Source organism: Triticum urartu, chromosome 3 (genome assembly GCF_003073215.2).
Source record: "Triticum urartu cultivar G1812 chromosome 3, Tu2.1, whole genome shotgun sequence".
NCBI lineage: Eukaryota > Viridiplantae > Streptophyta > Magnoliopsida > Poales > Poaceae > Triticum > Triticum urartu.
In genome coordinates, this window is record NC_053024.1 from 168,009,431 (window position 1) to 168,034,541 (window position 25,111).

Here is a 25,111-nt window from a genome sequence, read left to right on the forward strand (position 1 = left end):
TCTCGCTCCCTGCTATGTGTCTCTAACTATGATCCTCCATGTGGAATCTCTTTCTCTCACACAAACACAAAACTTTGTCTCCTGGGGTCTCATTTGTCTCTACTATTCCCATGTGTGCCACTCGCACACCCCTCATACAGAGATGTCTTTCGCTCATTAGATATGAGAACCTACGACTCTTCCTCATCAATATCTCTTTCTCACACACAAACACAAACTCTGTCTCCCAGGGTCTCATATTTCCCCATTGTTCTCTTGTATGTCGCTCACACACACCCTCTCTCCCTAGAGATATCATGTGTTCACTCGTATGTCTCTCTAGCTATCACTCTCGTTGTGAAATATCTTTCTCTCTCGCAGACACAAAACTCCGTCTCTCTGGATCTCATTTCTCTCTGATATCTGTTTGTATGTGACTCACACACACCCTCTCTCTATCTCTCTCACACCCACACACATAACCCAGCCTTCTGATCCACTCGACTCCTATCTCTAACGCACAGTAGCTAGCATCTTTATCTTTCTATTTATCTATTTCTCCATCAACCTTCTTTCTCGCCCTCACTCTTGATTCCTATAACACACACTACATATGTTTCTCTCTACATGCAGTCAAGTGCCCTCTCACACACACATATAACTTCACCCTTTGAACCACCCGACAGTCATCTCCTACACCCAAACTAGCGGATGTCCCTCTAGCTAGCATCTCCATCTCTGTATCTATCTGTAGTTTCTTCGTCAACATTTCTTTCTCGCACGGAGTCTTGCTTCCTATCACCCAGCGCGCTTCCCGTGTGAAACGGTCAGCGTCCCCCTGGAGCGTCAGTGCCGCATTAATGTCCGGCCAGAGCGGAGGCGACCCCTCACTGGCGCCGGCTTTTAAGTGGTGCGACGGCCGAGAGAGCGCCGCTTCCAGGTGCACGCGACTGCTCCGCGTCGAGACTGGCCGTAGGCCCGGCTTGGATCCATGGGTTAGAGTTAGTTTGATCTAGTTGGGGCTCAAATAGCCCTAAACTATCCAAGCATGAGGGTTTAAATTGCAGCAAGTTGCACCAAACCCATCAAAAAAACTATCCCACCCAAGAGGTGCTAACTGGAGATAGTTCTCATTGGGACCACTGAAAAATCACTTTTCTCTCTCCATGAAGTGCATTTATTGTCAATCTAACCCTGTCACCCAAACACCTCTTTGGCTACAGTTAGTTCAGGGTTAGTCATGAGTTAGTCTAACCTCTAGCTAAGTTAGAGTATCAAACAGGAGCAGTATAGGACATGCAAGTTGCTCAAAGCATACATGCAAATTCGTACGTGAAAGGATTTTTTTTTCTTTTTGAAAACGGAACGTGAAAGGAATTTTTTTAGAATGCTCTTGGCATGTCGCTAACATGTGATAGTTAACTGACCTAATAGACGGCAGAAACGCCAGCCCGCCACACTTTGATAGAGACGAGGAGGGAGAAGCGATACATGCTGCTGGATTACTAGAGATAGGTGTTGCACGGAAGCCAATAAATATGGTGATAGCGTGGGTTAGCCATGTACTAGTATGATACTACACTGGTCTGCCGTGTTTCGTACTCTTCCAGTACACTGTGGAGATGATTGGTTAATTTTATATCGCTGAATAATATTAAATATTATGAGTGCAGACGCTCCACCACGAGGTTCCTTGCTCCTTCTCGGTCGTCCGGAATCTATGTTCTTCCACTCTATTTTTTTACGTGAGCTTTGTTCATCCTTTTGCCAACACGCGAGACATCTAGCATCAAGGTGCACGTGTTATGCAAGGATCGTTCCATCTATATGAAGAACACGTGGGACTGGAACTACGAGACGAACATGTACCCAGGAGTGGACGTACGAACCTGAGTAATGTAGCACAGTAAGTGAAGTAGAAAGGCACAAATGGTATGAACATGCGTGGCATATAGGGTGTGTTTGGTTGCGTTCTCGTCTCAGCATAGTTGTTCCCTCTTCATGCATGCTCAACTCAACACCCCTCTTCATGCATGCTTCTAGTGTATTTGTGCTAAACTAGTGTGGACTCATGCACCCTCCATACACTCTACCAAACACCCAAAAGTAGGTCGAGAAGGGAACTCTTGGGCGGCATTTGTCTCTTACTACGTACTACCACTAAATGTTGTACGTGCAATGCACAGTGATGTTATGGAGTACGTGCCTAAGTACTCTACTACTACTATATTAGTTGGAGGCACATATTAACTTTTATATTTGTTTACGTGTATGCCCCGAGACCTTCCAACTAGACGTGTCTTTGTCTCCAGGTCGCACTTTGTATCGTTCATACCACAAAGTACTACTACGTGTGGTCTCCGACCCAGAAGTGGAAGAAGTGGAGACGCTCTACCACGCTGTTTTTTTACGCTGGGCTCTACCACGCTGTTCATGTCCCACTCCTTTCACTGGCGTGTGGGACATCCAGCACGTGCCGTGTTTGGCACCCTTCGTCGTAAGAGTTGAAATGCTAGCATTCATCAGAAATAAAAAATAATTATAAATCGGCAGTGATACTATTTTTTTGCGAACCAATCAGCAGTGATACTATACCACGCGGTTTCCTTGCTCCTTGATATCGGAAAGAATACTTCCGTTCGCCAACATGTGGGATGTCGACCATCCTGGTCCACTTGCCATGCACGTAGAACTCTAAGGGAGTCACCCAGGTTGTCGCGCCGCAGTAACAGTGACTAATGAGCCGCCAAATCACAGGCCCACTTCCCACTTTGAAGTTTCTTGGACAAAGGAACCATCATGACTTCGTTGAATTCCGCTTCTTGAAGAAAACTACTGTACCAGCAGTACTGCTAGCTATAGTAGTTACTCCAATAGAGGCCTCCTTTTGTTCATAGGATAGGAATATGAAAATCATAGGAAGTGAGATGACATGCATCTCAATTCCTATAGAGAAAGAGATGCCATTTGATGCTTAGGATAGGAATTTTTCCATTTAGTCTAGGCTAATGTACTGGTAATTTGCTCTAAAAACTACAGTAGTAACTAGTAGTACTGGTACATGCTCGTACTCAGACACACACACTAACTACTAGTACTACTACTTCTCACATGCTAGCCAGACGCCGTCGTTCTCCTTCCCGGCTTTGTCGGCGACACCACACCGTGCTTGGATCTCTGCCGACCTCTCTGCAGCAGCGCGTGCGTCCTTTTCTTTCTTGCGGCAGCGGGCCTCTATTTTCTTGAGTGCTTTCTGACTTTTCCGCTCCCTCTGTGCGGCTTTGGCTGCCTCTTGCTCTACCGCCCATTCGGCCTTGGCATCTTCAAATTCCTCCCACATAGTTGTGAGGTCACGAGCGGCGATGAACTCGGCACGGCGGGATGCCATCGCTTCCCTACCATTTTGTGTGTGGTCGTGGGTGGCGAGGAACTCGGTGCGGTGGGATGCCATCGCTGCCTTACCGGTTAGTGTGCGGCGCGGTGGCATGAACGACGCTTGGTGAGAGCTCTGGGGTGGAGTGGCCGGACAACCGTATAGTGCATTGGTTTGTCAAGAGCTCAAGGACAGAAGACGAAGCAAATTTGGATTCCCCTTCAATCCTAGTCATTTATTATCGAGTAAAATGCATTGGCGGTCATCAAACTTGTCTTGATATCTCACTTTGATCATTGTATACTAGATATGGTGATTATACGGTCACTGGCTCAGCGTATAGCTCCCTATTTGTCAGGTTGACCAGTCAAACAGTCCGCATGCGCCTCATCAGCTCGTGTTCTTTATCTATCTACGCGGGCCTACCTGTCAATGGAGAAAGAAATACCGTAAAAACCAAAATTATGCTAGAGTCCGGACTGCTTCCGGAGCCCGCTCTCACCGCCCTGGCCCCTCAAGACGCCAGCTTCCCGCCGCATGCATGGATAGCAAGTAGTACTCCTTATGTAGAGGAGAGAGAGGCATTGACAAAGTCAAGGAGTGGGCTCTGCAAGAGCCCGTCTCTACACATGCTCCTAGGTATAAAAAAATAATTCTAAAAAAGGCTTAAAAACAATTGTGTCTTAAAAAAGAAAGGTAAAAAACATTTGAGAGAAAATAGATAGAGAGAAAGTGAGAAAAAGCTATAACCTAGGCATTACATGAGGAAGGAGGGAGTGGTGCACATGCCAAGTTCACTGGGCTGCCGTGTTTCACACTCCTCCGTCGTAACAGTGGAGACAATAGCTTTCATCAAAAATAAACAATGAATACTCGTTGCTCGTCCTCTATATCGGAAAGAATACTTTCATTCGCCGACATGTGGGACGTCGACCATCCTGGTCCACCTGCCGTGCACAAAATTATCCTGCTTTACCCCGGTCGTATCGCATGCCCAACCTTTCCCACTGTAAGTTGTTCGGACGAAGGAACCATCATGACTTTGTTGAATTCCGCTTCTTCAAGAAAACTTACTGTACCCGCAATACTGCTACCACACGCGAAGACTGGACGACACTGTACCACGTCATATCACTGAAACCCACTAGGGCAAACTAGCCCGCCTAGGTCATCTATTTTGGAACGGAGGGAGTACGTCTCTGCACTGCTATGATTTTGTGTTGCACGTCATATCACTGAAACCCACTAGGCCAAACTAGCCTGCCTAGGTCATCAATCGCTAAGCCTACAATTTTAGGAGCTAGGGCTATTGGTCGATCGATGAGGGATAAGTATAAGCGTACCACGAGCTCATCAGCCCCAACGTTTCTCTTCGGCGAGTGTTTTGCAAGTACTATAGCTCGCACGGTAGCTAGCCTACTAACACCAAGAATCATCAAACAAGCCCTGCTGATATGATAAACAGTTCAAACTTACATCTAATCATTCCATATATTACATCAAAAGTTGGTGAGGATACATCTGTTTCCATAACTCGGAGAGGGTTCGCATGATTCATCGCATGATTCACTATCAAACAAAAGTATCAAGATCCGCCCACACAAGACAGTGCACTAGCCCTAAGATGGTTTGATAACACGCATCATTCTGGTAATTAAACACAGGGCAATGCAAACTACCCTGAAGGATTAGCCCGACCAACTATTTCTTGTCATCGATCTCTCGGGCAATGACCACAGCACGGACAGCGGCATGGGAATCAATTTCTGGGGCAATGTCCGCAGGACTGACCGCGACATCAGAATCGATCTCTGGGGCGATGTCCACAGGATGGACAGCGGCATCGGAATCGATCTCCGGGGCGATGCCAACAGGACGGGCCACGATATCGGAATCATCAAGGACGTCCACCGGCACCTGCACAACCCTAACATATTAGCAAGCACATTTCAAATAATCAAAAACCACAACTATGGTAATAAGCCATCATTTTTTACCTTGTGCAGCTCACCGGGGGATCTCATCCCTCCGGGGCCCATCTCCTCATCCTCGATGGGGGCCATCACCTTGCTAGGGGAATACTGCTTCTCAACGGCGACTATCTCCTCAAACTCGGTCTTGAGCCTCACATAGGTGGCAATCAGAGTTCCAGGGGTAGGCACGGTGGGGCCCTTGCCGTTCTTCCAACTTCCTTTGAGAAGTTCGTCTGCCAACGTCCTCAACTCTTTGGCCAATGCTTGTTTCTTGGAGTTCTTCGTCTCCATGGGTTGGCCCGCCAACATGGTCAACTCGTTGGTCGGTGCTCGCTTCCTAGAGATTGCTGTCTCTAGTGGGTTGTCCGCCGGCAACTCTTTGCCTAGTGCTCCAGGATCCATCAATGAACTGACAAACAAAAAGCAATCGAAAGGAAACCACAATCGCAATGAAAACGGGAAAAGAATAGGATGTGAGAATCGGTCGGTGCTTCGCAAAAAGAAGATTCTTGGAATGAAAATATAGCAGCATAACTGATTCGCCCACCTTTCCTTCGTTGGTACAGAAGAAAAATGGCAGAAGTGAGTTGCCTGGAGTGAGCTTTTCTTCAAGAAAGGGAAGAAAGGGCTTGAACGAGCGTTCCAGTGAAATGATGGTTGCTTCGTCCAGTCTAACTTGGAGGCCACCTTACCACTACTGGTAAAGGTGTGGGTTTTGTGATATGACGGGTCATGACGGCCACACCGGGGTTACAGGTGAGTCTCGACTATAGCACCTCGCTGTGATTTGGTGGATGGCACGCGAGCCCGGATGCTTTGAAATGTCCCGCATGTAGATAGAGCGGCTAGTCATATAGGAGTGCTCAATATTGTGCACCGCGACCAAGGCGGAGAGGAAAACGAGAGAAGTACGTAATTAATGCATGAGTTTAATTAGGGTAGTTTTTTAAAGTACGAGATACATTCCGCCAATCGCAAAATGCCTTGGTTCATGAGATTTGAGATTTGAGCCCTATAAACCGGAAGGGAGGGAGTACTGCACACGGTGTAGTCTAGTCACTTGTTGAAATCTCTAGAAAGGCAAATACTCCTTTCCGGTTTACAGGGCTATACTACTCCCTTCGTCTAGGTGTGTAAGTCATCTTAGGCTAGCCATACTGGGAGTAACTTAGCTAGTAACTGAAAGGATCGAGAAGAAGTGTCTAGAGGGGGGTGATTAGACACTAAGTGCCAAAAGTTGCAGTTTTTAATATTCTTAAGTTTAAGTGGAGTTTAAGCACAAGTTTAACAAACACAGTACATATCAAGCAAGCATGCAATGAGTATATGAGCAGCGGAAAGTAAAGCATGCAACTTGCAAGAATGTAAAGAGAAGGGTTTGGAGTATTCAAACGCAATTGGAGACACGGAGGTTTTTGTCGTGGTTCCGATAGGTGGTGCTATCGTACATCCACGTTGATGGAGACTTCAACCCACGGAGGGTAACGATTACACGAGTCCACGGAGGGCTCCACCCACGAAGGGTCCACGAAGAAGCAACCTTGTCTATTCCATCACGGCCGTCGCCCACGAAGGACTTACCTCACTAGCGGTAGATCTTCATGAAGTAGGCGATCTCCTTGCCCTTACAAACTTCTTGGTTCAACTCCACAATCTTGTTGGAGGCTCCCAAGTGACACCTAGCCAATCTAGGAGACACCACTCTCCAAGAACTAACAAATGGTGTGTTGATGATGAACTCCTTGCTCTTGTGCTTCAAATGATAGTCTCCCCAACACTCAACTCTCTCTCACAGGATTTGGATTTGGTGGAAAGAAGATTTGAGTGGAACGAAACTTGGGGAAGGCTAGAGATCAAGATTCATATGGTTGGAATGGAATATCTTGACCTCAACACAAGTGTAGGTGGTTCTCTCTCAGGAAATGTGTATTGGAAGTGTAGTTATGTTCTGATGGCTCTCTCCACGAATGAAGAGTGGGTGGAGGGGTATATATAGCCTCCACACAAAATCTAACCGTTATACTCAATTTACCAATCTCGGTGAGACCGAAGGGAAAAACTTGGTCGGACCGATTTAGTAAACCTAGTGACCGTTAGGGTTTTTGGTGGACCGACTAGTTCAACTCGGTGGAACCGATGTGCTAGGGTTAGGGTCAAACCAAAACTCGGTTTGACCGATTACTCAAACTCGGTGGGAACGATTTGGGTAATAGGCGAAACAGAGAGTTGGCCAAGCAAACTCGGTGGGGCCGATTGCATATCTCGGTGGGACCGAAAATATTGCAACATGTAACAGAGAGTTTGCAAGCCCATCTCGGTGAGACCGAGCTCCCATCGGTGAGACCAAACTGATTAGGGTTTCTGGCAGTGGCTATGTTAACTGAACTCGGTGGCTCCGGATAGAAAGAATCGGTGGGGCCGAGTTTGACTTTTGGTTTAGGTCATATGTGGATGTGGGAAGGTAGTTGAGGGTTTTGGAGCATATCACTAAGCACTTTGAGCAAGCAAGCCATTAAGCAACACCTCATCCCCTCTTGATAGTATTGGCTTTTCCTATAGACTCAATGTGATCTTGGATCACTAAAATAGAAAATTTAGAGTATTGATCTTGAAGCTTGAGCCAATCCTTTGTCCTTAGCATCTTGAAGGGGTTCCACATCCTCTAGTCCATGCCACTCCATTGTTGAACTTATCTGAAACATACTAGGTAAAAGTGTTAGTCCAACAAGAGATATGTTGACATTAATTACCAAAACCACCCAGGGAGCACTTGTGCTTTCAATCTCCCCCTTTTTGGTAATTGATGACAACATACATCAAAGCTTTAGATAAAGATATAGACAATAGAAAGTAAATCTTTGGAAAGACATGTAACATGCATAGGCTCCCCCTACATGTATGCAATCATGTGAATATTGAATATAGGAGCATGTGAATGCGTAAACATGACAGAGTAAGCAATGTGTTACATGTATCTTGGCTATATGCATCAGAGCAAATCATGTGAATGTGAGAAATGTACCTTCATGCTCATGAGTCCTTGCAAACAGTATGTACATCAGCAAGAACTTATCATTCACAAGACTGTGATGCATATACTTACCTTGTGGTCTTGAGTTGGCTTAGGATGGGATGAACCTGCGCAAACAAGGTTAAATAACACAGATACACCTACTGACCAGAGCAAACAAGAGAAACCACAAGAGAACCAAGACTGGGATGACATGTAGAGTGAGTACTAAGTACCACATTGGATATAGACATGCCCCCAAAGGTAAAGATATGCAATAAAATCAGATATTTCCTTCCCTTAGATGTCTTGCTCCCCTTGAATCTGCATGGGATATTGGGAGAAGATAGGGAATAGAAAATCAAAGCAACAAAAGAGAAACAACAGAGCTTGAGCTAAAGCAAGCAACCAAACATGTCTTTCCCCTCTTAAAGAGATGTGACATCTCTCCTCTTGAACACCAAGCATCTGGGGTCTTTGATGATATTACTTTCTCCTAGTTGAGAAACTCTCTCCCCCTGAGTACTCTCTCTTTCTCCCCCTATAGGCAGGATTAAGCTTTGATGTGATCTCTCTCTCCCCCTTTGACATCAATTTACAAGAAGGGCTCTTCTGGACATGTGATACGAATGGGTTGATCCTTGAGTCACAGAGCAAAGCAGCATGTCTAATATGATGCTGGCAGAGGACAAGAATCATTGAGTGGAGCTAGAGCAAACAGAAATCAGGAATAAGTGGCAAGTTGGCTTTCCTGTGATGAAATCGGTGACTCCGAGTTGTGTGCTTCGGTTGCACTGAAGGATTTCGGTTGGGCCGAAGAGAACAAACCGGTGTGACCGAGTTCATCAGAGTGAAACCACTTGTCACCTCAGCTCACTAGACAAGTAAGATCTCACAAGGATATGCAAGGAATTAACTAAAAGATTTGCAATGAATTGGATGCAGAAAATGCAGAATAAAGTTTTTTTTGTTTTTGAAAGGGGAAACAAATATGCAAATGCAAAAGCACGGAGAAACACTAGAGAACTTCATCTAGAAATGGTCGGTGACAAAGTCACCTATGTTAGAGTATATTGACTTAGGAGTCAAGTAAGAGCACTTGATCATAGGTCATACTCATCGTTTAAGCTCAAAATGGGGTTACCATTTTTCGTTTAAGCATCTTGATGTATTCACATCTTGTCGAGTTGCTTTGGCTCATGACTTGGAGTAAAGCTTCTCTAATATGGAATAACATACCTTGGGTGGTGGTGTTGATCTTGCTCATGTGGTTGAACTTGTGCGGGTTGCTCAAGGTTGATGTAGTTCATCAAGGGTTGGGAGCACCACTTGGAGTTTGAGTTCATCTACCTACATGGGTTAGATTTGCAAGGAAGAGCACTTGTGTATCCAAAATGACAATCATGAGACTCAACATAGAATTTGCTAAAGGATATGTTTGAATGGTTTCGCGCTTCCTTGTCTTCAACCACCATTGTGTAGAGACTTGGTGATGTAGAGATTGCTCAAAATGTGAGTGAGTTCCAATCTCATAGATTTAGATTCAAGCAAGCACCTACACGGGTTAGATAACATGAAAGGTACAAATATATCCAAGACATATGAATAGCATCATAAGAGAAATATCGAGGATTAGTCATAGGCTCATGCCCCGCATGTATCAAATGGAGTTCCTACTCCAAGTTTGAAGCATCAATGATGTTCAATTGACCTCTCAACCTGCAAAACACTTTCTCATCAAGTGGTTTAGTGAATATATCCGCCAATTTCTTATCGGTGCGAACATGCTTAAGGTTAATGTCCCCTTTTGCAACATGATCTCGAATGAAATGATGACGAACTTCAATATGCTTAGTTCGAGAATGTTGCACGGGATTGTGAGAAATCTTAATAGCACTTTCATTGTCAGATGGCAATGGAACATGTTTCACATATATCCCATAATCTTTAAGAGTTTGGGTCATCCAAAGTAATTAAGCGCAACATGAACCAGCGGCAATGTATTCCGCTTCGACGGTGGATAAGGATACCGAGTTTTGTTTCTTGGAAGACCAAGACACAAGAGATCTACCAAGGAATTGACAAGTACCCAAAGTGGATTTTCTATCAACCTTTTCTCCGGCATAGTCCGAATCAGAGTAGCCAACAAGATCAAAAGAGGACCTCTTAGGGTACCAAATGCGAAAATTTGGTGTATGGATTAGGTATCTCACTATCCTTTTCCCAGCCTTAAGATGACATTCTTTAGTTGCAGCTTGATATTGTGCACACATGCACACACTTAGCATAATATCAGGACGAGAGGCACATAGATATAACAATGAACCAACCATAGAGCGATAAACCTTTTGATCAACCGGTTCACCATCTTTGGTCAAATCAAGATGTCCACTAGTAGGCATGGGTGTAGTCATACCTTTGCATTCTTGCATATTGAACTTCTCGAATAATTCATTGGTGTACTTCGTTTGAGAGACAAAGGTACCTTCCTTAGTTTGCTTGATTTGCAAACCGAGAAAGAATTTGAGTTCACTCATCATAGACATCTCAAACTTCTCTGACATCAGCTTTCCAAACTTCTCACTAAAATGAGGGTTAGTTGAACCAAATATGATATCATCAACATAAATTTGGCACACAAATAGTTCTCCATTAACCCTTTTAGTAAAAATAGTAGAATCAATTTTACCAATTTCAAAGCCTTTTTCAATAAGGAACTTGGTCGAGCATTTATACCATGCTCTAGGAGCTTGTTTAAGACCATAAAGGGCTTTGTGAAGTTTGTAAACATGATTAGGTTTCTTAGGATTAACAAAGCCGGGAGGTTGCTTAACATAAACTTCCTCTTCGATTTTGCCATTTAGAAAAGCACTCTTAATGTCCATTTGGTACAAGGTGATATTATGGTGATTAGCATAAGCAAGTAAGATGCGAATGGACTCAAGTCTAGCAACGGGAGCATATGTCTCACCATAGTCCATACCTTCAACTTGTGTGTAGCCTTGGGCAATGAGACGTGCTTTGTTGCGAACCACTTGTCCATCTTCATCTTGCTTGTTGCGAAACACCCATTTGGTACCAATGATGTTGTGGTTGTTGTCGGGCTTCTCGACCAAAGTCCACACTTGATTTCTCTCAAAGTTGTGTAGCTCTTCATGCATAGCGTTTATCCAATCCGGATCCTCCAATGCTTCTTCAACCTTCATAGGTTCAATGCTAGAGATGAATGAGTAATGTTCACAAAAGTTAGTTAAACGAGTTTTAGAGCGAATGATTCTCCCGGTTTGGATATCATTGTAGATTTTCTCGACGGGATGATCTTTGGCAATTCTTGCTCGAACTCGTGAAAGCTTTTGCTTGGGCCGGGGTGGAACATCCTCTTCATCTTGTTCTTCTTCTTGGCCTTCTTCATTGTTGACGTTGTCGTTCTCTTGTCGTGGTGGAGAAGGAGGTTGTTGATGTTCATCTTGGTGCCCTCCCTCGTTTTCTGGCGTGTCCCACTTGTGGATGCTTCCGTGTCGATTCTTGGTTCACCTTGTCGTGAAGTAGAAGCTTCCACTTGGACGGATGAAGTACTCTCCTTCACCTCCGTTGGACGAACTTTGCCAATGGACAAGTCTTGAATTGCTTCTGAAGGGTCTTTGTCTCCTACATCAATTGGCAATTGCTCTACTTGCGAGCCATTAGATTCATCAAACTTCACATCTACCGTCTCTTCAACCTTTCGGGTGAAATTGTTGTAGACACGGTAAGTGTGAGAGTTTGAGCCATAACCGAGTAGAAAACCTTCATGAGATTTAGGAGCAAACTTTGAACGACGATGCTTATCAAGAATGTAGCACTTTGAGCCGAATACTCAAAAGTATCCAACTTGAGGCTTGTTACCGGTGAGGAGCTCGTATGCCGTCTTGCCGAGTAGCTTGTGAAGATATAAGCGATTTGTTGCGTGACAAGCTGTCTCAACCGCTTCTGCCCAAAAGTGCTTTGGCGTCTTGTATTCATCAAGCATCGTTCTTGCCATTTCGATGAGCGTCCGGTTCTTCCTCTCAACAACTCCATTTTGTTGAGGTGTGTACGTAGCCGAGAACTCGTGTGAAATCCCTTCTTCGTCAAGAAAGGTGTCCACATTTGCGTTCTTGAACTCCGTTCCGTTGTCACTCCGAACCTTTTTGATCTTCACATCAAACTGATTTTGGGCCTTCCTAGCGAAGTTTCTGAAGATCTTCTGGACCTGCGATTTGTCATTAAGAAAGAACACCCACGTAAATCTTGAAAAATCATCAACTATAACTAAACCAAAAGAATTTCCACCGAGACTCTTGTAGGCGTTGGGACCAAAAAGATCCATGTGAAGTAGCTCTAGTGGCCTCCTCGTGGTCATGATGTTCTTCACGGGATGTCTTCCTCCAACCTGTTTACCTACTTGACAAGCACTACAAAATCTATCCTTGTCAAATATGACATCTTTTATTCCTAGGATATGATCACCTTTAATAATCTTATCAAGATTTCGCATACCAACATGACCTAGTCTTCTATGACACAACCAGCCTTTAGAAGATTTGGCAATTAAGCAAGTTTTAGGTTGAGCATTTTTAGTGAAATCAACAATGTAAAGATCTCCTCTACGTATACCGGTAAAGACCATTTTATGATTATCTCTACGAAACACTTGGTAGTCTACTTCAGTAAATAGGACATTGAAACCGAAATCAGCAAGTCTAGATACTGAAAGTAAGTTGTAGCCAAGAGATTCAACGAGCATGACATTTTGTATGGAGCTATCATGTGAGATGGCCACCTTACCAAGGCCAACCACCTTACCCTTTGAATTATCACCAAAAGTTACATACTTTCGAGGGCCGTCATTTTCAGCAAGCTCACGGAACATGTCTTTATCTCTGGTCATATGATCAGTACATCCACTATCAAGGACCCATTCCTTTCCTCCAGCCATGTAGCCGCGGAGATTTGCCATAAGACCAAAATGTCTCATCGCATCATCGAGATCATAGTCACTATCATCATCATCATCATCATCATCATCCTCATCCGAGTACTCATGTTCAACATCATCTTGTCATTGATCAATTCTAGAGAGAGCACTTCATTAGATAAATGATCATTTCTATAGCTATATTTATGAATTCTAATAGATCTGGAAATGATATTGCTAATGATTCCAACATCTCCTTTGGCACTTGTAAGATCAGTAAGCTCAAATAAGCAGTCACCAAATTTGGGATCATTGGAACTCATCTTAATCAAAGCAATAGACTTATGGAGGATTTCGTCTAGATCTTTCAAGGAGTAATTAGGAAAGACTTCCTCAAGAAATTTCCATATGGTGTAGGCACACTTAAGAGTCGGCAAACATCCAATCAAGTTTCTAGGCAAGCCTCTAGTGATAAGATTAACAGTTCTAAGATTGCGAATCATGCCAATATCTTCATCTAGGGTAGGCTGCAAAGGATCAACATGAGGTGCACCAGGGCTAGTAATGTACTTGTTCAAATGATATTCATTGAAAATCTCAAGCATTTCATTTTTCCACTCATGAAAATACTCTCCATCAAAAATAGGCACTCTATGTCTAAGACTCCCCAAAGTAGACACATCCATCTTCCTCCAATGGTGTTTAAACCAAGGCAATGGAGACCAATGCTCTGATACCAATTGAAAGGATCAAGAAGAAGTGTCTAGAGGGGGGTGATTAGACACTAAGTGCCAAAAGTTATAGTTTTTAATATTCTTAAGTTTAAGTGGAGTTTAAGCACAAGTTTAACAAACACAATACATATCAAGCAAGCATGCAATGAGTATATGAGTAGCGGAAAGTAAAGCATGCAACTTGCAATGATGTAAAGAGAAGGGTTTGGAGTATTCAAACGCAATTGGAGACACGGAGGTTTTTGTCGTGGTTCCGATAGGTGGTGCTATCGTACATCCACGTTGATGGAGACTTCAACCCACGGAGGGTAACGGTTGCGCGAGTCCACGGAGGGCTCCACCCACGAAGGGTCCATGAAGAAGCAACCTTGTCTATTCCATCACGGCCGTCGCCCACGAAGGACTTGCCTCACTAGCGGTAGATCTTCACGAAGTAGGCGATCTCCTTGCCCTTACAAACTCCTTGGTTCAACTCCACAATCTTGTTGGAGTCTCCCAAGTGACACCTAGCCAACCTAGGAGACACCACTCTCCAAGAAGTAACAAATGGTGTGTTGATGATGAACTCCTTGCTCTTGTGCTTCAAATGATAGTCTCCCCAACACTCAACTCTCTCTCACGGGATTTGGATTTGGTGGAAAGAAGATTTCACTGGAAAGCAACTTGGGGATGGCTAGAGATCAAGATTCATATGGTTGGAATAGAATATATTGACCTCAACACAAGTGTAGGTGGTTCTCTCTCAGGAAATGTTTATTGGAAGTGTAGGTATGTTCTGATGGCTCTCTCCACGAATGAAGAGTGGGTGGAGGGGTATATATAGCCTCCACACAAAATCTAACCGTTACACTCAATTTACCAATCTCGGTGAGACCGAAGGGAAAAACTCGGTCGGACCGATTTAGTAAACCTAGTGACCGTTAGGGTTTTCGGTGGGACCGACTAGTTCAACTCGGTGGAACCGATGTGCTAGGGTTAGGGTAAAACCAAAACTCGGTTTGACCGATTACTCAAACTCGGTGGGACCGATTTGGGTAATAAGCAAAACAGAGAGTTGGCCAAGCAAACTCGGTGGGGCCGATTGCATATCTCGGTGGGACCGAAAATATTGCAACAGGTAACAGAGAGTTTGCAAGCCCATCTCGGTGAGACCAAGGTCCCATCAGTGATACCGAACTAATTAGGGTTTCTGGTAGTGGCTATGTTAACTGAACTCGGTGGCTCCGGATAGAAAGAATCGGTGGGGCCGAGTTTGACTTTTGGTTTAGGTCATATGTGGATGTGGGAAGGTAGTTGAGGGTTTTGGAGCATATCACTAAGCACTTTGAGCAAGCAACCCATTAAGCAACACCTCATCCCCTCTTGATAGTATTGGCTTTTCCTATAGACTCAATGTGATCTTGGATCACTAAAATAGAAAATGTAGAGTCTTGATCTTGAAGCTTGAGCCAATCCTTTGTCCTTAGCATCTTGAAGGGGTTCCACATCCTCTAGTCCATGCCACTCCATTGTTGAACTTATCTGAAACATACTAGGTAAAAGTGTTAGTCCAACAAGAGATATGTTGACATTAATTACCAAAACCACCCAGGGAGCACTTGTGCTTTCAGTAACATAGCGCACTCCAAGAATTTTTTGCTTATGTGGCAAGTAATTAATGAGAGGTGGTAACATAATATGTTACTGTAACATAGCGCTTTTCAAGATAAGATGAGTCTACAAGCTAATAAATGAAGCCATCTAAAATACTACTATTATGTTACTTTGCATTATGAAGGTAGTAATTTAGGCTAGTGTCATATGCATGACACTAGTCTAAGTTACTCCCCACTATGACCAGCCTTACGAAAACCAAATAGTCCCAGAACACTTAGGCATGGTGCATTAACATCTACCTTTTTTCTTGTTTCTTGACATATCAACCAATAAGAGATGAGAGGTGTGCATGCTTTTAATGACTTGCAATGGCTAGTTCTTTGCATGCAATGCTATTAATTAGCAAATAAACATTGGTGAACCCAGGAGGAAACGGTGCTAAGCACGTGGACCTATGCAGAATGAGTATCAACCAATGGATAATGGAGTTTAATTGTTAAACAATAGCAATTTTGTCTCATGCAAGAGCCTGGCTAGTACTCCAAGGAACCGCACCACGCGAGCATTCGCAACTGCCACGTTTGGGTTGCGCTTGGCTCTTCACCTCTTCGAGAAGACGAACAATAATGATTACTCCTACTTCTACAGTATCGAATGCACTGCTGCATGTCCGTCCACCTCATGCTGGAGGGATAGCGAAAGCTTCAACTTACTTCTCCTGCCTTTGCGTCCATGACAGGTGGGCCCAATAGGTGGTTGGCCCTCCTATCATGCAGCCAAAGGCAGGTGCAGTTAAGGCACCGGAGCTCATTCCGTGAGGGAGAGGGCGTTGTAGTAACGAAATTTCTCGGTCTTGTGCGAGTTGACGAAGATAGGGGTTGCTTGCTTGCTAGGGTTGCTCACTATGTATATATAGGTCGGAGCCTCCGCGCTTGCTTGCTAGGGTTGCTCTATTCACACACTCTCATCCTCTCCAGATTTAAACAAGATAGGGGTAGTAACACTGTCTTTCTCCCTTCAAAAAACACTGGCTTTCTATCCTCACCGCTGGTTACAGATCCGGACGTATCCCCCTCCGCCGGTGAAGGGGAGGAGGGGCAGCATTTAGGCCGTCAGCATTTAGGCCATCGTCGACAGCGAGGGAGGAGACCCACTACCGGCCGCACCGTTATCTCTGGCCGAGCACCGGCGCGGGAGGTCCTCCGATCCCTTCGTCATTGCCTGTGGGCGGATCCGACCTCCCGCCGCCCACCTATCCACATCCCGACGACCTTCATGTATATCTCCGTTCGAAACCGCCTTAGCTCTACTTCCCCGGCTCGCTACGTCGCTGCATGTGCATCATTTTCTACCTCTCGGCCCCTCTCGATCGGATGGTCCAATGTCACATATTTTTTCTTCTATTGTTAGAGGTAAAGCTACTTCATGGAGTCGAATCTTGTACTCCCTCCGTCCGAAAATACTTGTCATTGAAATGGATGTATCTAGATGTATTTTAGTTCTAGACACATCCATTTTGATGACAAGTAATTCCGGACGGAGGGAGTACTTGGTTCAAAAAAGAAATAAAGTGGGGGTGGGGGAATTTAGTATGTACATCAGACTTGGTACAAACAGGAAGGAAAGGGGGTGAAAGTAGTACAGACTGGTCATCCAACCGGTCTCTTGGTCGAAAAGGGAAATATATGGGTAACGATGTACACAGTGGTATGACCAGGACTAGATTTGCTATCCACACATAGGAGTAGGTGGCTAGAGTGAACAAAAATGGGACCAACCCAGATATGTTTCTTGGATGTTTGTTTCTCGGGGCAACCAACTATGAATCACCACTTTATGCCCCTGTTTACGTACATGGTGCTGGACTGCTGGTGCACCCACTGTTATAAGCCATGACAAGTTTAGCCAAATGTTTTTGCCTGTAATTGTTTGAGACTCTGACTGTTTCCTCTGTGCCTTTTTGTGCAAACAGGGATATCCAATTCACCTGGTTGCTGTTGTGACCTTTTGGTGCACTGCACAAAACTCTTCTTAAAAGAAGTGCCTTGTGTGCTGTTTAACTAGAATGTCAGAATGGAACAGTTGGTTCATTTTGGTGGAACTGCACAAAGGGAGATCTGTGTTCCAATCCTCATCATCCATATTGGCGCCATAACCTTCCTTTAGGTAAGAATGATATTTAATGCATGTGTTCATCTCTATTTTCTGACTGCCATGAGAAAATAATGTTGTTTTTTACTAGTACACTTGTACTCCCTCACTGACAAAACCAATTCTGAATTAGAAGGCCAATCATGTACTTGGTTTCACCAACTGGTGAGGAGAAAGAGAAATAGAGCATGAAGAGGAAGAAGAAGAACAATAAACAGTGCCAAGGCGATCTTGCTGAAGCCAGAGGCCTCAGTCGAGGCCATTCAAGTGCTTCGGCAACGACTACCTTACATGTGAGACGATCCTCCAGGGAGCCCTTCCACTTCTGCTATCTCACTTAATTAATTAGGAGTACTTAAGTACCACTAATTTATTACTGCCTAATTTTCCTGTTGGAGTTAAACAAATCTTTAGTAGGACCCTATGTTGAATCATGTACGTGTGTATGTTTGTCTATGGAGGTGAATCATGTGGTGGAGCAGGGAGGGAATATTATTAGTGTCATGACATAATAGTGCTATTGTTTTGGATGTCAATTTATTGCCATTGGTTCAATGAGGCAATGTTTTGCGTATTGTCCATCATGAATTTGATGCTACTGGTTGAGTAATATGCTAATGTCTTCCTATCCTTTCTCACTAAGCTAATGAAGGTTTCACCTTGTTCCTACTTGTGCAAACAGGGATCATGTTGTGCCAATCATACATTAAATGGAACTACACAAGACAATACAATGAACTGTATCCCAGCCAGTGCTTTAACTTTGCTGGAAGTTCTTGATAATCTTTCGATATAATCTCAGCATTGGTAAACAAGAGTGATTTCAACCATACATTTGAAGTGCACAAAAATATATACTATTTTGTGATTCCAGTGAGTGCTTTATCATCTCTTATGGGACTACATGAATAAGCTTTTTTTCTCAGGTTGGTACGGGCCTAAGGCCTTCATCCATATTAGTTTGCTGTCATCCCTATTTGTATCGTGCTACTGTCATGAGAAACTCCTTTATCTTTGCACGTTAAAGTTTTGCAACCTATGATAAATGGCAATGCTTTGAGTGTTGAGTTGAGCTAATTGGCACTAATTAAATAAACTAAGACCTCTCTTTAAGAAAGACTACGATATTGCTAACTTTACCCATTAAGATAATGAGGGTGCTTCTATTTGTTAGTGCATGTTTCATAAACTAGTCCCACTATTATAGTAATCTCACTCTCTCAATATATGTGCCAACAGGGATGCTCGATTTTGGTGGAACTGCACAAAAACTTTGGGTGCTTCATTGCCTCGATAGCTTCCGTCCTTTCATGTCAGTAGCTAAAATCCGCATGCTTTATTCCTTTGCTGTCAGTCGCTTGGCTTATCTCGGCTTCCAGTCAAAGGAAATAGTAATTGATATGCTTCCTCACACAGATTGGTACTGGTCTTTATCCTGATTATTGTGCCTGTCATATGTATTGGTAATTTGGTATTGTGCTACTGTTTGCCGATTTCATAAAGGAGTAAGTTGGGGAATATTCGATCGTTCACTCCAAAAAGAGGGTCCTATTGAAAAAGAAATTATCCAAAATAGAAAGAAGTTTTTTTTTTCAAATTCAATTGTTTATTTATCTCTTATTCAAAAATTTCCCTGAAAATTGAATTTCTTTTTTTCATTCAATGTGCAAAAATAAAAAACTTGTTCTGTTCTTTTTTTTTAATTAGAACAAACATAAACTAATTGGGTAGCCTGAACTCGCAGGCAAATCATTACATTGGGTGATTTCAGTAGAACTGCACAAAATGATCAGATGGACAGGTACTTATGCTGCTGCTATGTACTCCAAAGTTCACTCAGACAAGCATCGATGTTGACAAGAAGTGCCTATATTCATTCGAGTATCAACCGGCGTCAAACAATTTTCAAACTCCAAGTGTTAGGAGAGTGAACGCCAAAAATATTTCTTGGTGCATAGCCCAGAAAAACGCAGTCTAGTCTTTGGTCCCAACTTGTGCCTTTTGGTTATCGGCACATATGGTAGTGAACTATATGGCATGGAGTCTAAAGATTCCAGACAAGTTGGTTGACACGTATATTCATCCGGCACTTAATCAGTCTGCACGCCAAGGATGCTCCATTTCAGTTGAACTGCACAAAAAATTTGGGTGGTTCATTTTCTCAACCTCCTCCTTTCTCGTCTTCAATGTAGAATTTTGGCGAGATACAGGACCAAGATGACTCAGTAAACTGGTTGGATGAAAGTAGTGGCCAAGTTGCTCAAACCTTCCTGGGAACGAGGCCACTATTTGAGGATAAACCTACAAGCAAAGTTCAGATTGTCTGTGCTGCCTCTTATGTACTCGAAAGTTTACTCGTACAAGAACTAATTTTAGCAAGAAGTACCTCCGATTGAACACCATTTACCAGTCTGTACCCTAGGTAATTAAACTTCCTCCATGGATCATATTGGCTGTGATCTCAATCATTTGGATGCATAAACATACTGAACATGCATATATCTGAATCTTTTTGTAAATTATGTATGAATATTGTCATGTGATCTATCAATCATTTGGATGCATAGATATGATGAGCTTGTGTATATATGAATCTTTTGAGTTGTTGATTGTGAATATTGGCTATGGATATGAACGTGTCTTGTGAACCTGAGTTTGATATGAATGTTTACCTTTTCTGTTGTATTTGTGTGTGAACTTGTTAGTATGCCTAATGTGGGGTATAAAACGCAGGTCTCTTATAAAAGTAATGCCGTGTCCAATTTATGTTTTCCCTTCTAACCACCGCGGCTGTGCTGCCGCGCACCTGAACTAGTGAAGTTTCCCACTCCTCTCCATCTGTGACTCCACTGTAGCTTAATAAATAGTAACGTCTTCGGTTTTAGCCCGGTTTTCCGTAGATTAACCAGGCAATTCTCTTCTTCTTAATTAATCGACGAGGCAATTCTTTTGCCTCCATTTCAAAAAAAATTAGTAATGTCTAACTGAGCCAGTTAGTTAGATGCGTACACTTGGTGTAGTAGGATCTTTATTTAGCTTGATGCATACACTTTTTCTTTTTTGGTAGCCCTTTTGTAATGATGGTTGGTGTTTGGTTTGGAAGAGAGAGCTGCGTCTTCACTCTTATGGCCTGCTTACTGCTTCTGTTGCACCCCCAGCCCTGGTTGCTGCTGTTGCTGTTTTCAATGTACAATCAGTAGTATATTTCGTCTGTTGGCTGAATAAATGTGTTGTTAGAACGACAAACACAATGTTTTGGAAGTCGTTGCACGGTTCGATCCTTTAGTGCCCCGTACCGTACGTAGAGCATACTATTTATCGTACGGAACACATTTTTTTGAAACTCGGAACATATTTTCCACTTGTTGATAACATGCAGCCCACTGATGAAGGCCCAATAGAGAAGCCCATAATTAACTGGAAGGGAGGCTCTCACATGAATCCGGCCTAGGTACATGCTCATGGTCCCCTAAACATAAATAAGTAAATAAATAAATAAAGCTAAATGCTCATGCACCAGTTCTTTGGGAAAATAGGTAGCCTAGTATTTCTTTTTGAAGAATACCCAAGCTAGGCCTATTTGTTTTCTCCGAATTACTGGGCTGCAAATCTTTCAAGACGAGGAGGGATGCATTCCGGCCTGGCTTAAGAGTATGGTCAATGTCTATTAAAAGTAATATCAAAAGGGGTTGAAAATTCCAAAAAAATTATAGCAAATGGGATATAAGTTTCTTTTTTTGTTTTTGTTCTTCACTGATATCTTATACGTATTTCATTGGATTTAACATGACATAGTACTAATTTATTTTTAAATTTGTTTTAGTATGGCTATTAATTTTTGGATTAAGAATATTTCGTTCCCCGGCAAAAAAATTCGAATTTTCAAAATTTCCCACATATTTAGTTAATTTGTTGACCCTGGTACTGACCAAAAAATGGCCAGCAATTCTAAAAATTGAAAACAGGTTGCAATAAATTCCATATGAATTAGAAAATGAGTAAAAATTATAAAAATAATAGCAAATGGGTTGTACATGCCATAGATTTCGAGGCTGACTTGTTTACGCAAGGCTTTGTCAGTGAACAAACGATTCTAGCAGCAGTTAGTGTTGGATGTCCATCCAAAAGCCGACGTGCTTCTTCAATCTCTGATCTTCCTGCTCCAGCCGCCTAAACTAGCGCCGGCGGGACTGCCTGCTCCCTCCTCTCGTGGCCCGCTGTGAAGCCGCGCAGGCTTCCCTGGCCCACCCTACTCCCTCCGCTGGCCTGGCCGCACGCAATCAACTGCCTCCTTATTACGCAAAAAAATGATTCCTCCCACTGACATCTGGGCCACACTGGTTGGGAGGCTGACCTTTGGGCCTACTAAGTTGACGCGTATGCAGGGCTTGTCAACTTAGTCAACAGACGATTCTAGCAGCAGTAACCGTTGGATTTGAATCGAACGGTCCTGCTGCTTCTTCAATCGCTGCTCTTCTTGCACCAGCCGCCCAAACCAGCGCCGGGGAGACCGCCTGCTCCTGCCTCCAGTGGCCGGGTGTGCTGCTGATGAGGCCTCATCGCCCCCTACTACTCCCACCGCTAGCCAGGCCCTGCGGCGACGACATCCTCACACCGTAGCCGAACCAGTGAACCCTCGTACTCCTCTCCGCGTGGGCATCCACTGCCACGTCTTCCTTGGCTCCGTGTCGTCCCCTTCCTAGGCCTCGCCGTCGTCCACCGCCTTTGGTGCTCTCGGCGCGGCATGGTCAACGTGGTCAACGACATTCCAACGAAAGAGTACTGTACGTGGAGAGGCTGACAGCTGGGTCCATGGCGACAACCCAGTTTTTTTGTGATTTGCCAAGTCGCTTTGTCAGGCCTGTTGGGCTGCAAATCTTTCAAGACGAGGAGAGCTTTCATTCGGCTGGCCGAGAAAATGGCCCATCAGTAATGAGAAATGGGTTGTACATTTTTAAAACACATCAAACCGGCAATTAGTTTCAAATATCTTTTCTTCATTTCGAGATTTGAAATTACATTAATTTTTATGCGTGGAGAATTTGTTGGATTTTATATTGATATACATTTATTTTTAAAATCAGTTTGAATGTGAGTCGAAATTTCAGGATTAAAAACAGGTCGGACCGCACCGAAATATGCAAAATTTCGTATAATTTTTTAACTGTGGCCACAATATGGGCTGTAATGCTAATAAAAATAATATGGGCTCCAAAAAAACCTTAATAATTAGCAAATGGGCTGTAAATTATTAGAAATAATGGCAGATGGGCTGTATGCTGTTTTCCACAGATTTGAGGCTTTCCTAAAAAATGGTTGACGCACAAGTAGTGACTGTTGGATGGCCATCCAACAGCCGTCGTGCTTCTTCAATCTCCGCTCTTCCTGCTCCAGCCGCTCAAACAGGCGCCGACGAGACTGTCTGCTCCCTCCTCCCCACGGCTGGCTCTGCTGCCGCGCAGGCCTCACCGCCCCACCGTACTCCCATCGCTGGCCTAGCCATCCCTCTACTCACCCACACCTGCTGTTATTCTCCAGCGACGGCAGACGAACCAGTAAACCCTCGTACAGTCGTACTCTCCTCCGTGTGGGAAACAACTGCCGAGTCTTCCCTGCCTCCGTGTCGTTCCCTTCCTAGGCCTCCTCGTCATCCACCGCCCTGGTGCTCTCGGCGCGGCCTGGTCAACGTGGTCAACGACCGACATGCATCTGAAGTGGACTATACGTGGAGAGGCCGGCAGCTGGGGCCACGGCCGCACGCAAGGAAATGCCTCATTATTACGCACAAAATAATGGTTCCTCCCCTGACATTAGGGACCCACCGAAAGGGCCTCTGTATTTCGCGAAAAAATGGTACTGCCGCTGACAGCTTGGACCCACCAGCTATATCTTCGCACGCAAGGAAGTGCCTCCTTATTACGCTCAAAAAAATGAATACCCCCTGCTAGCTGGGACCCACCTTGGTGGGAGGCTGACTTGTGGGCCTACTAAGTTGACGGGGACGGAGGGCTTGGTCAACTTATTCAATATGCACGATTCTAGCTCTAGTGACCGTACGATGTCCATCCAACGGCCGTAGTGCTTCTTCAACCTCTGGTCTTCTTGCTCCAGCTGCCCAAACCAGCGCCAGTCGTGCCTCGTGCTCCTGCCTCCCGTGGCCGGCTGCGATGCGGCGGAGGCCTCACCGCCCCCTACTACTCCCACCACTGGCCAGGCCATCCTTCTACTCACCCACACCCCCTATTATTCTGCGGTGACAACAGCCTCACACTGCAGCGAACCAATGAACCCTCGTACTCCTCTACGCATGGGCATCCACTGCCGCATCTTCCCGGCTCCGCGTCGTCCCCTTCCTAGGCCTCGCTGTCGTCCACCGCCCTGGTGCTCTCAGCGCGGCATGGTCAACGTGGTCAAGGAACGGCTTCCATCGGACGTGGACTGTACATGGAGATGCTGACAGCTGGGTCCACGGTCACAGCAAGGAAGTGCCTCCTTATTACGTGCAAAATAATTATTCCTCCACCTGACAGCGGGACCCACCGGACGGGCCACCGTATTTCGTGAAAAAAACGTTTCCCCTTGACTGCTGGGACCCACCAGCTACATCTTCGCACACAAGGAAGTGCGTCCGGGCAAAAAAACGATTCGCCCCCTGACTGCTGGGACCCACCAGCTACATCTTCACAGGCAAGGAAGTGCCTGACAGTCGGGACCCACCTGGTCAAAGCGTACGTAGCATTGTCATTCTGGTCGCGAACATGTACGTACATACTGGTCGATGTAGAGGCGCGCACATGTCGTAGTAGAGGCGCGCACGTAGCAATTACATGTACGTATAGCCGCCAGGGTGCAAGAAAGAAAATACGGCCACATATGTGTACATACGGGCAGGGTCTCGAACGCCTACTCGCGCATACGTACGACAACGTGTCGTCCAGCCTCGTCGTGTTCATGGGGAGGCAACGGAATGCGTCGTGTTCATCGGGAGGGCTTGGAAGGAATAGGAGATGGAAACGAGGCCTAGCGTACCGAAGAACGGAGGAAACGGCCTTCTGTTCGACCGGCCACGTTCAAAACGGGATCCTGTTGATCGGGAGGGGTCTGGCATACCGCAAAACGGAGGAAACGGACCTCCTACGGTCGAAACGGGAGTCCTGTTGATCGGAGGGGTGTGGCGTACCGCAAAACGGATGAAACGGACTTGTGTTGGAGCGCTATGGTCGAAACGGGGGTCCTGTTCATCGGGAGGGGTGTGGCTACCGCAAAACGGGACTCCACGGGATACTGTTCATCTCCACCGTCGACCCCCTCCAGCCTCCATGAGCTACTGTTCATCCATCGTCGACCTCCTCCAGCCTC